At 35.8% G+C, this 11,878-nt stretch overlaps 1 long non-coding RNA gene across 1 annotated transcript; it reads left to right on the forward strand.

The window, feature by feature from the left end:
- Nucleotides 1-5,706: 5,706 nt before the first annotated feature.
- Nucleotides 5,707-7,341, forward strand: LOC120203067. The gene is made up of 4 exons (XR_005523781.1): nucleotides 5,707-5,749; nucleotides 5,843-5,921; nucleotides 6,977-7,050; nucleotides 7,146-7,341. It is a non-coding gene; the product is annotated as an uncharacterized LOC120203067 (long non-coding RNA).
- The last annotated feature ends 4,537 nt before the right edge of the window (nucleotides 7,342-11,878 follow it).

Raw genomic sequence — 11,878 nt, forward strand, 5'->3', positions numbered from 1 at the left:
CCCATACAACGCCTTTTTCATCTTGCAAACCAGTTGAGTGCCATCCCTAGCAACTCATTCAAAGCCTGGTGGTTGGACCATGTATACTTCTTCGCCAAGCTCACCATTAAGGAATGCGTTGTTAACGTCCACCTGCCTCAAGTTCCATCCACGAGTCACTGCCGTGACACCATGACATTTACTGCGGTAGCTTTCACCATCGGGCTTAACGTGTCATTGAAGTCACGACCAGGCACTTGTGAATACCCTCGTGCCACCGACCTAGCTTTATGCCTCAACACTGACCCATCCGCATTGTGCTTGACCTTGAATAGCCACTTACAACCAATCGCTGCTCGACCTTCTGGAAATGGTTCAAGCACCCACGTACCATTCCTTACCAATGCAACATATTCAGCAAGTACAACCTCTTTCCATTTTTGTTAAAAAGCTTGAGCGATAGTGTACGGCTCACTAGTACTGCCCTTCACTTGTGTAACGAACACCCTTGGTTTAAAAATGCCTCGTTTGCTACAAGTGACCATTGGGCGTGCATTATTAACCACTGAACATGTTGTGCCATCTTCACATTGTCTAGGCACATCAACCTGAACCGAATCATCTACCAACGCCTCACCAGGTTGCTCTACCTGTCCTGGCATCACATTCGCTAACCTATCTCGTGTGGCAGTACTAACACTCTCGATAGACTGCCTAACACTGCTGCTTGACTCCCTAATTGCAGCAGCTTCAGCACTACACCACTACACATGGCGTACAACCATTCGTACGTCGAGTAGCCTGGCTCGAACCTGCACACTCCTGCAAGGAATTGCACACATGTCGAGCACCAGGAACCACCATTAACGACGCCCCAGTACCCGAGTTTCCAAATTGTCAATTACTCTTTATTCACATGTTCAACAAACGGAAACACCTGCTCATCAAAGACTACATGATGAGATATATAAACTCGTCCATCCAGTGCTAAACATTGATATCCTTTATTACTCGTATTGTAGCCCAAGAAAAACAAGGTTGTGATATGTACGCAATCTTATATGGCTGAAACGAGCGCAAATGAGGGAAGCACCTGCAACCAAACACCCTCAGGTGATCATACGTTGGACGTTTTCCAAACAACCTCTCAAAAGGGGCACACCCTTGAAGTACCTTGGTTGACAGCCTATTAATTAGATGGGTTGTCGTTACAACTACAAACGACCAGAATTTCAAGGTAGCGAAGCTCAAGCAAGCAGTGTCAATGCCATCTCAAACACGTGCATATGCTTTCGTTTCACAACCTCATTCTGCTAGGACATGTGTGGACATGTCACCCGATGCTGAATCCCGCAACGTGTAAGCACAGCTGACAAGGAACGAAACTCACCTCCCCAATCACTCTGCACAGCTTTAACCACTTGGCCAAATTGTGTATGCACTAACTGCTGAAACAGCTGAAACGCTCAAGCTGCGTGTCTTTTTTCCTTCAACAAGTACACCCAAGTTGTCTTGAAAATGCATCTACAAACGACACGTAGTATCAGAATCCGTTTGACACAATATGCCCCAGTCCCCATAGGTCAGTAAATACTAGCTGAAACAAAAATTCGTATCGAGTTTCAGATGCAGTAAACGGAAGCTTGTGGCTTTTACCCATATGACATGGAACACACGTTGGGAGCAACTCTTTATTTATATTACTTGGAAAAGAAATATTACAACGTTTACAAGCTTGCATTAACACCTTATAGGTTGGATGACCCAACCGATCATGCCACAGTACATAGCTACTACTACTAGATTCATGAGCCAGATTCGCTTCAGCACTTCGACCACGACCAGCTTGAAAACTTCCAAATTCATATAAGCCACTAGCTTCTCTTCCTCGCAGCAACACATCGCCAGATTTCTCGTCTCGAACCACAGTGATCAGCATGAAACTCCAAGAACACTTTATTATCCCTAGCGAGATTGGATACCGATATCAATTTCTTAGTTATTGAAGGTACATGTAGTAAATCACTTAAAATTAAGGAGTGAGCTGCACTATGAACAGAGGTCTGACCAATTTTAACAATTGAAAGGCCTGTACCATTGCCTATCATTAGCTTACCAGCGCCTGTGTAATCTGAACCAACTGCAACTTCTGCAGCATCAGAGGTAATGTGATGAGTGACGCCTGAGTCTACAAACCACGAGGTATGAGAAGGACTTGTCGCAGCTACATTTGCAGGTGTTCTGAGTCGATCTTGACTATCCAAACCTGCTGCATTTACGCTTGGATTGTTTGCACAGTCACAAACACTTGAATTATAATAACACACATTAGCCGAACGTAACCTTTCCTTGTACGAGCTCCTCATGTCTGAATCATCTACACCAGAGAACGACTTGTCGAACCTTTACCAACACCGATTGACCAGGTGACCATTTTTCCCACATAGCTGACATTGAACCTTGGCATGTCCTCGACCACGACCAGCCTGATTGTTGTAGGATGTGTGTCTATCTATCTTGCCGTGATCTTGACGAGCATATCGATCATACTTATCACCCACAACACTCTTCGCCTGTGCTACACTAGCTGCAACAGCTATACTGTCAAAGCGAGTAAAATTTTTCTACTGAGTCTCAGCATCGATAAGCACTGAGACTACTCCTTCCAGCGTCAAAGCATCCCGACTAGCCGATAACACGGTTACAACCAGCCTGTACTCTGCTGATAAACCATTCAAGATTATGGCAATGTGCTCAAGATCGGACACCGGGCTGCCACACGACGCTAATGCATCACATATTTCTTTAATCTGAGAGATGTACACGTGCATTCCTGAGTCACCCTGATTAACTGCCTTAAGCTGATAGTGCAAGTTCATCACTGCCGTCGTCGATTTACAAGCAAAAATCTTGTTTATAGTATTCCATACCTGTGCAGCCATTTCTACCCCCACAAGATGCGACAGTAGCGACGGACTAACCGTAAACAACAACCACGATGCCAAGGCACTGTCTTGAGCCACAAAGACCTCGTGATCTTCATTCTCAGCTACCGTGCCATCATCCAATATGACCGTCGCAGGCGGAGGAGTAACCAAGCCAGATAGCAGCTTCTCAATACGGTGACTTCTCACCGTTAACAACACTTGTTGTTTCCACAACAGAAAGTTCCGATCGTCTAAAACAACGCTCAATCGTTTGTTGGTGAACCCTTTCGAAGAAGGCCCCAAGCAGTCAGAACTACTCACAACAGTACTCGGAAGTGGGGAGATTGGAGGCGTCATAGCAGCGACGTATAGTCAGCTGATAACGAACCGACCTTCACCACGCCACTGAACAACCAGCATCTGATACCATGTTGTAATTCATACTAGAACTTGTTAGAATGTTAAGAAAAGTAATCAAGCTTGTCGTTCATCAAAGGAGAGTACACCACGCTTTTATACAAGAAGGCTTGTACACAGCCTTAACAACTTGGCTAACAACCTGATAACTAACCTCTAACAGTTACAACAATCTAACTAATCACCAACTAATTCACACAGCTTACACACACACAAAGCTACCAACGCAGTATGTACACCACACCTATACATCAACACGACTTCTTCCATACATCGCTTATTCCCTGGAGGTTGGTAATCCTCCAGCTTGATGTTTGGTTGTTTGCAGTATGGATGGTGTGAGTTGTTCCAGGCAGATTTCCTGGAGCCTTCAACTTCTATTTAGTATGCTGCCTTTGTCTTCTAGAAGAGAGTCAAAGGCTGTTGCATTTCTTGTGAACCAAATATTCCATAGTATTGCGTCGAAAAGGATGTCCTAGTTTTGATTCTCGATTCTAGGTTATTTGGTTCGTATAAGTTCAGCTGAACCCAGTTTTGGATATCCACTTAAAGATACTCATCTAGTTTTTCTGCTTCGATTAGCGATGACCAGATTCCGCGAACTGATGGGCACCATCGAAACACATGATCCAGGTTTTTAGGAGCTGCTGCACATAGTGGACAACTCGAGTTCGTGCAGAGGTGCTACACACTTATTCCACATTTTTCATGATCTTGTTGGAGCATTCTAACCATAGAAATTTTCACCTTTGTATCCCTCTATATTTGTGAATAGTTCTCCACAAATTTTCGCTTCATTTGACATTCGGACCACAACGAATCTCATAAGTTGTTTTGACTGAACCTCTTATCTTCGCGCTCTTTCCAAGTGAGTCTTCTGCTAACGATGGGATTGGGCCTTTAATGGCTACTAAGCGGAGAAGGATCTGTGTAGGTAGTGCATGTTGGATTTTCGTCCATTGCCAGCATCCATCATATCTGCAATTTTCTCATCACCAATTTCTGGCAGTAGGCAAGGTGTAACATAGGATACTAGTAGGTTGGTTCCCATGATCCACAAGTCGCGCCATAAGTCTATTGTTTTTCCGCTTTCTAGGCTCCAGGTAACACTTACGCGGACTCATTCCAAATCGTACCAATCCCCTTCCAATGACTGGAGCAATTCTTGTTCGGCAATATAGTCGATATCCTTTCATGACACTTATACTTTACCCTGAGGAAGAGCACACATAAAGCGTCTTTGTTGGCTATTTATCTCATATTTATATAAAAATATTTAATTATTACATATTTTTAATACTTAGTAATTTTTTACATCTAACCGTATAAATTGAATTGGATGAAGGACGAGTTAATAGTATATATTCTTGATAACAAATTGATAAACTTGAATTTAGGATAAGTTTAATGTATTTAGATTTTAATATTTAAAAAAATTAAAATTACTATATAACTTCTTGAAAATCAATTGAGATACTAAAATGTACTTATCATTTATATATTTAAATTTAATTTAAAAATATTTAATATTTTTAAAAATTAAAATTTATATTTCATAAATAATATTAGCTATAGATCATCATAAAATTTTATATTTTATTATAATTTAAATAGAACATTTGTTACAAATATTACCATAATAATAACAATAATACTCAAAAATGATAGTACTTTATATTTAAGTCAATTATTTTATCAGTTAATATATTTTTATTTATTTATAAAACTGTATGCGATTTTAATAAAAATATCTACAATATAATTTATATTTTTAAATGTAATCAATCGTTTGAAATTTTTTAAAATTAATATCTTCATTAAAATAAATATTTTGATTTTTATAATATTATTTTTGAACATTAATACTTTATTAAAAATTAATTTTAAAAAATAATATTAAACAAACCTTTTGACACAAAAATGATTACATTATTTTTTAAAAACCTTTTTAAAGATAAAAGTTTTATTTTATTATTTAACAAAATTCTTTGCCATTTTATTTAGAAACTTGTTGTTTTCGCGTTGTTCGAAAACTGTGAGAAAAAGGTAAAATTTATATTTACGTACCGTAGAGAAATTACGGTCTCATGCCATACCACTGCCGGCAACCGCCCTTTTTTTACAAATCACGGCCTTACGTCGACGATGAGAGTCGACTGGGACGATCCTCCTGAAGAACCAAAACAGCCGGAGCAAGATTCTAACATCAATTTCGACTTTCTTTCCATTGTTTCCAAGCCCAAGGTAAATTAAATCCCAAGGGTTAAAAATAAAATGTTCGCGTAAATTTTAAAAGAACAGAATATTTCGAAACCGTATTGTGTTCTGAATTGCTTGTGTAAATGCAGGATTATTATAAGATATTGCAATTTGATTGCGATGCTACGGAGGATGCAATTAGCTCTAATTATATCCGTCTTACGCTGGTTCGATTTTTTTTTCTTTTTTCAAAAGCTAAATTTATTTCATATATACATATTCCTTCTTTGTTGCTTATTAGTTTGAGGTTGTTTCTGCAGAAATGGCATCCAGACAAGCAAAAAGACGATGAGAATAGCGCCACTTCAAGATTTCAAGAGATAAACGAGGCTTAACAGGGTAACTATCTTACTTTTGCTCTCATTTCTTGTTTTCGGTTTATGTGTTCGCCTGCTCTTTGAGTTTTTTCCCCTTTACTTCATTCTCCTATAAGGGTTTTCTGTATTCGTTTCATAATTTTGATGTTGCATAGTTTTTGTCTAATCATTTGTGTTAGCGAACCATTTAATTTATGCTATATATATCTTCCATATTCTGCATTTTTTTTGAAAGATTCTGTTCACGTGTGCCTTTCTGTTGTTGATGTGTTCATTATATGGCTATTTCAAACAAAAAAGAAAACTTATCCCGAATGAGAAACAGATGAGGATTGTAAGCAACGTTAACATCAGAAAATGAGTTTAGGTCATTATTAGTTAATTTCCAATCATAAGTCGTTGCATCTTGTTAATTTTTATTTGCTCTTGATTGATCTTTGCTTGTAGTTTACAAATTCATGGCCTATCCTTCATATGGATTTATTTGAATGAATAAGGTGTTTGCTCATATGTCTAGTATGCTCATTGTATACCCATGAGCAAGGATTTTAAATTAGGCAGATATAATTGGACTTGCTTCAAATATCTTCATGATTAGTCTTTAGTTTCAGGTAAAACATTTTCTTTATTTTCATGCATTTCAACAAGGATGCACAATAACTTACTCTTACGAAACGTGTTTGCAGTATACCTGCTATAATCAATACCATACCATGCACCCCCCCCCCAAAAAAAAAGAAATGTTTAACTGTACTAGTACAAAGCGTCATTTATAACAATAGTTTATGAAATTATGTTGTGTTTAAAGTTGCCACACTGTTAATGCCATGCATTTCTCTTTCTTAATGAGTTAAAGTTTTGCATGGTTGAGATAGTAGCTAGCAAATCTATGATCATGTTTTGTCTACTGGCATGAATTGGCAAATTGAGTTTATATGCTCAACGATAGTTGTAGACTTGAAACTATAGTCTAACTTCTAACATTTGGTTAAAAAAGTATGAAGTACTAAGAATATTGATATGCATGTGAAAATGAATTTGAACTTAACCATTGGGTAGTTTGCCTTCATTTAACAGTTCTCATTGATCCAGTCAAAAGGAATGAGTATGACAAGATGAAGGTATTGTATGCATATGACTATGGCATAATTGTAAGAATTTCTTCCATCATGCTTTGAAGTATTTATACATATACTTCCATATGCCTGGATTGCTTAGGTTTTAAGTTCTAATTCACTGGCTGCAGGAGTACCTTAACCATTACAAAGGCCTTATATTAACATGTAATGGTCTTGGGGTTAGGCAATCGATTTGGTAATTCCCTTCTGTTTATTGTCACAATGCTCAAACTGAGAGGGACAGATTTGTTGATATTACAAACAACGCAGTTGAGATGAGAACAAGCTTGATATGTTAGATATCAGTTGTGTATATGAAGTAGAGAAATTCGGATTATCTGTAACATCTTATGCTTATCTGACTAATGAGGGTATGACCAAATGTCCAAAGCATGCTAACACCTTGTTAATTTACTAGAGTTCTAGTACTCATTTACTCTTTAGGCAGGACCTTATGAGCAAATATTTATGGAACCAATTTACTATTACTAGCTCGTTAATACGATGGCAAGGGCTTTTTGTATTTTACTTGCTTGGTAACTTGTTAGATCAAACACTAATATTAGACTAGTGAGTGGCTTAAATTTACCCAATTCAAGTGAGAAATAACTTGTTTACTTAAACAAACCCAATGTAAAAATGATGATGATATTTACATGCTTTCTAGCATATTCAACATTTACTGACATGAAATTTGAATTGATTTTGAGCAATATGTATTGGGAAATCAGTGCTTTCAAATTGCGTTAATTTCTAAAATGGCAAAAGTAACTTAAGATCCAGGACCATGTAGAAATGAAACTTACAACTGCTCTAATTGTCCTTATTAATAGGCGCTAGACCATTTTATAATTAGTTAATTGCTTATTATATTGCTTGCCATGCTTTCTTAATGCAAATCTATGCAAATTAATAGAAGGCATTTATATGAATTGATGGTTACAAATAGAATTGAATTGGACAAATTTTTTATTTTTTCATACAAATGTATACAAGGTATTTACACTCATTGATAGTTATGAATATTATTAAACTAGTTTTCTTACATCTATATTAAAATATATTTTAATAATCATATTTAATTTTTAATCTTAATTAAATTATAATGACAGTTGTTGGAAATCTTAGAATTAAGGAATAAAATCTACTTCCTTATTTTTAGGAGTTAACCTAGTGTAAATATGTCTCTAATTGTAATTCTTAATTTTTAGGGATACTTTCCTATTTTTGTACTAATCCTTCCTTTAAACTTGTAATGTGATGTTAGAGAAATATCAGAATCATTATTTTTCTCAAATCTGTTCATGGCATCAGAGCTGTAGGGATTTTCTGATCCATTCTACTTCTTTAGTTTTCTCCTGTGTCTTGTTTATCTATCATGGTAAACACTGGAAATATTTCTAATTCTGAGACTTCACAAGTAACTCAGAGTGTCAATCAAGCACTATCTAATTGTGATGTTAATTCGTCCCTTATAATCACTAATCACCGATTGGATGAGAAGAATTTTTTACAGTGGTCCCAATCGGTATTCATGGTGATTCGAGGCTGTGGGAAACTAGGATATATCAGTGAAAAATTCCACATCCTTCCCTTAGTGATCCTACGTATGTTATGTAGGAACTCAATAATTCTATTGTCATGGTCTGGCTAATTAACTCCATGGAGAGTCACATAAGCCGAACATACCTCTTATTCAAGACTGCAAAAGAATTGTGGGATGCAATCAAGGAGAACTATTCTGATCTAGGAAATGCTTCTCAAGTTTTTGAAATCAAGCTAAAATTAAAAGACATTCAGCAAAGAACTTTTGAAGTTACACAGTACTACAACAACTTAAAAGTCTTATGGCGGGAACTCGATATGTACTATGAAGTGGACTGGGGTGAGGCTTGGAGCACACCAAGTTCATGTCACATCTCAATAAAGAACGGCTCTATGAGTTCCTAGCAGGGCTGAACCGAGACTTGGACGAAGTACGTGACCGTATTTTGGGTAGGACCCCTCATTAAACCATTGGATAAGCATTTGCAGAGGTTTGGAGAGAATAAAATCGTCATCGAGTGATGATGGGATATTCCAAGGAACCAAAACCCGTGACCAATTCTGGTCATAGTCCTATGAATCATCTGCCTGGTCTCAAAGGGCCCTCAATCTCAAAAGAATCGAGCAGGGAATGATTCAAAACTGAGTTGCTCAGGAGATCGACTATGGTGTAGCTACTGTAACTATACTGGTCACACAAAGGAGAAATGTTTCAAGCTCCACGATTATCCTGGTACAATAAAAATTCAAAAGGAAAATAAGGCTCTTTTATCCTTGGGCAGCTCATCCACAGCGACCCCTATACCTACTGAAGCTATGCAGGATGTTCGCCTAACAAAATCCCAACTTGAAACTCTTTACAAGTTACTTGGTGCACCAATAAGCCATGGTTCCTTGGCTGTTCAACATACTACTTTTAATATTACTTCTGAATCTAGTAATCATCCATCCTAGATTCTAGATTTGGGAGCATCCGATCACATGACAGGTAATTTATCACTATTTCATATGTATGCCCCCTGCCACTGTAACACCCATAACCCGTATAATTATACATATACAGATTATAGATATCATCCGAATTTCGAGAACCATTTTCAATCCAAAAGTGATTTAAATTTTATTTTCTTAAAATGATATATGATATTATAAAATATCATATCATATGAATTATGTTTCATTATAATAAATTTAAGGTAAAATATTTTTTATGAATAGTGAATAGTGTACCGATGCATTGCTACAGTAACGTGAATAGTGTACCGAGGCACAAAAAATTCAAACTTAAAATCTGTATCGATGCACTGCTATAATAATTTCTGAAAAATACATAAAACTCATAAAAACTTAACATTTCTTAACTATAAAGTTATCATTTTGTTTCCAAATTTGTTCAAAAAAATAAATTGAACATTATTAATTACATGCCACTATCTAAGTCAAATTACATCATAGGATGTCTTACTGATATTGAAATATACTCCTCAATGCTTGATGTCATTCCAAAATCTTTACTCTACTACTGGCTTTTTACCTACGCGTGAAAATCATCACACGCTAAGTATATACTTATTGAGGCAATTAAAACAATAAACAGTGCAATACAATTCATGCATGAATTTCAATGTCAAATTCAAAATGCCATAAAATCATGTTATTTGCATATCCCATATTTTACCATGATCAAAATAATATAACATTTCTTATAAATAAATTTACCATTTATCCCATAAGCTCGTAAGCTTATTTTATCAATATACTTACCATTATTCCATAAGCTCGTATGCTTATTTTACCAATATACTTGCCATGATTACATAAGCTCGTAATTTTATTTTACCAATATACTTGTCATTAACCTCATTTATCAATCATTATTGGAATTCATGCATTCTATAGGAAATTCATACAATTCATCTAATTTTCTTTTAATATTAGCACTCTCAGTGCTCTATCTGGAAAATCATACGCTTAGTATGCTTCCCCTTTCATTTTAGCACATGGAGTGCCCTATTCAAAAATTCATACCATTAGTATGATTTTGTTACCATTTTAGCATATGAAATGCCCTATGTGAAAATCCATACCATTAGTATGATTTCCTTATCTTTGTAGCACTTTATCTGGAAATCTATACACTCAATATGATTCCCTTACCATTTTAGCACATAAATGCCCTATCTGGAAATCCATATTTTCAATATGATTTCCTTATTATTTAGCACACTCAGTGCTCCATTGGAAATCTATACACTCAGTATGATTTCCCTTACTATTTTAGCACACTCAGTGCTCCATATGGAAATCTATACACTCAGTATGATTTCCTTATCATTTTAGCACACAAAGTGCCATTCGGTAATCCCTATACATACATTATTAAATTATGTTATTTTAACTATTACCACATGTATGTACATAATTAAATGCACTCACCTTGACACTTTATAATTTCCAAAATATGTGTCTCACTATTGTTCATAGTAAGCCCTTTTATACTTGACTTGCTTCAATCGCAAATCAATCTTGATCTGTATAAATCACAAATTCATAATAATACATATGTTAGTACTGTACTAACATAAACATATCCCATAACAACTCCATAATACACTTGAACTCATTTTCTATCAAAATACTCAATACTTAATAATTCCTATTAATATTGGAACCAACTTTTCTAATTTACTCAAAATGGTCTCTTACCATTTAACTTCAATTCCAAGCATCCAAAAATATATTCAACATTTAAACATTACTCTTCATCTTCTAATCCCTTTCCACTTAAATTCTAAAGTTTCCATATTCAAACAATTTGGCTACCTTTAAAGAATCAGTATTCTGTATTGATATACACACGAGAATTTAATTTCGTTTCTTCTCTTGAAAACTATACTCGAATACGAATCTATCCATATAAAGAACTCCTAATTCATTTTGTACAATTTATGGTGAATTTTCAAAGTTGACCAACATAATCTGTTTTGTGTAGAATTCCGCTTCCCGATTTTCTGACCTTTCCTCGGTTAAAAATTCATATCTTTTTGTATACTCCTTGAAATCGATCTTCGTTTGTTTTAAACAAAACTAGATCGATATATAAACACAAATATATAGAAATAACCTCGAAATTATTTTTATATAATTTCTGGTGAATTTTTGAACTCACTGCCAAATTCAAAATCTAAACTATTTTCTTTAACTTCATCCTTAGGTTCTTTATCAATTCTTACAACCGATTCTTTAAAATCACTTAACTCTTCATAACCCATAAAACACAAGAAATCAACATCCCCTTCATCAACTCAAGATGAAC

The sequence above is a fragment of the Hibiscus syriacus genome, unplaced genomic scaffold (assembly GCF_006381635.1).
Source record: "Hibiscus syriacus cultivar Baekdansim isolate YM2019G1 unplaced genomic scaffold, ASM638163v2 tig00009023_pilon, whole genome shotgun sequence".
In the NCBI taxonomy this organism is placed as follows: Eukaryota; Viridiplantae; Streptophyta; class Magnoliopsida; order Malvales; family Malvaceae; genus Hibiscus; species Hibiscus syriacus.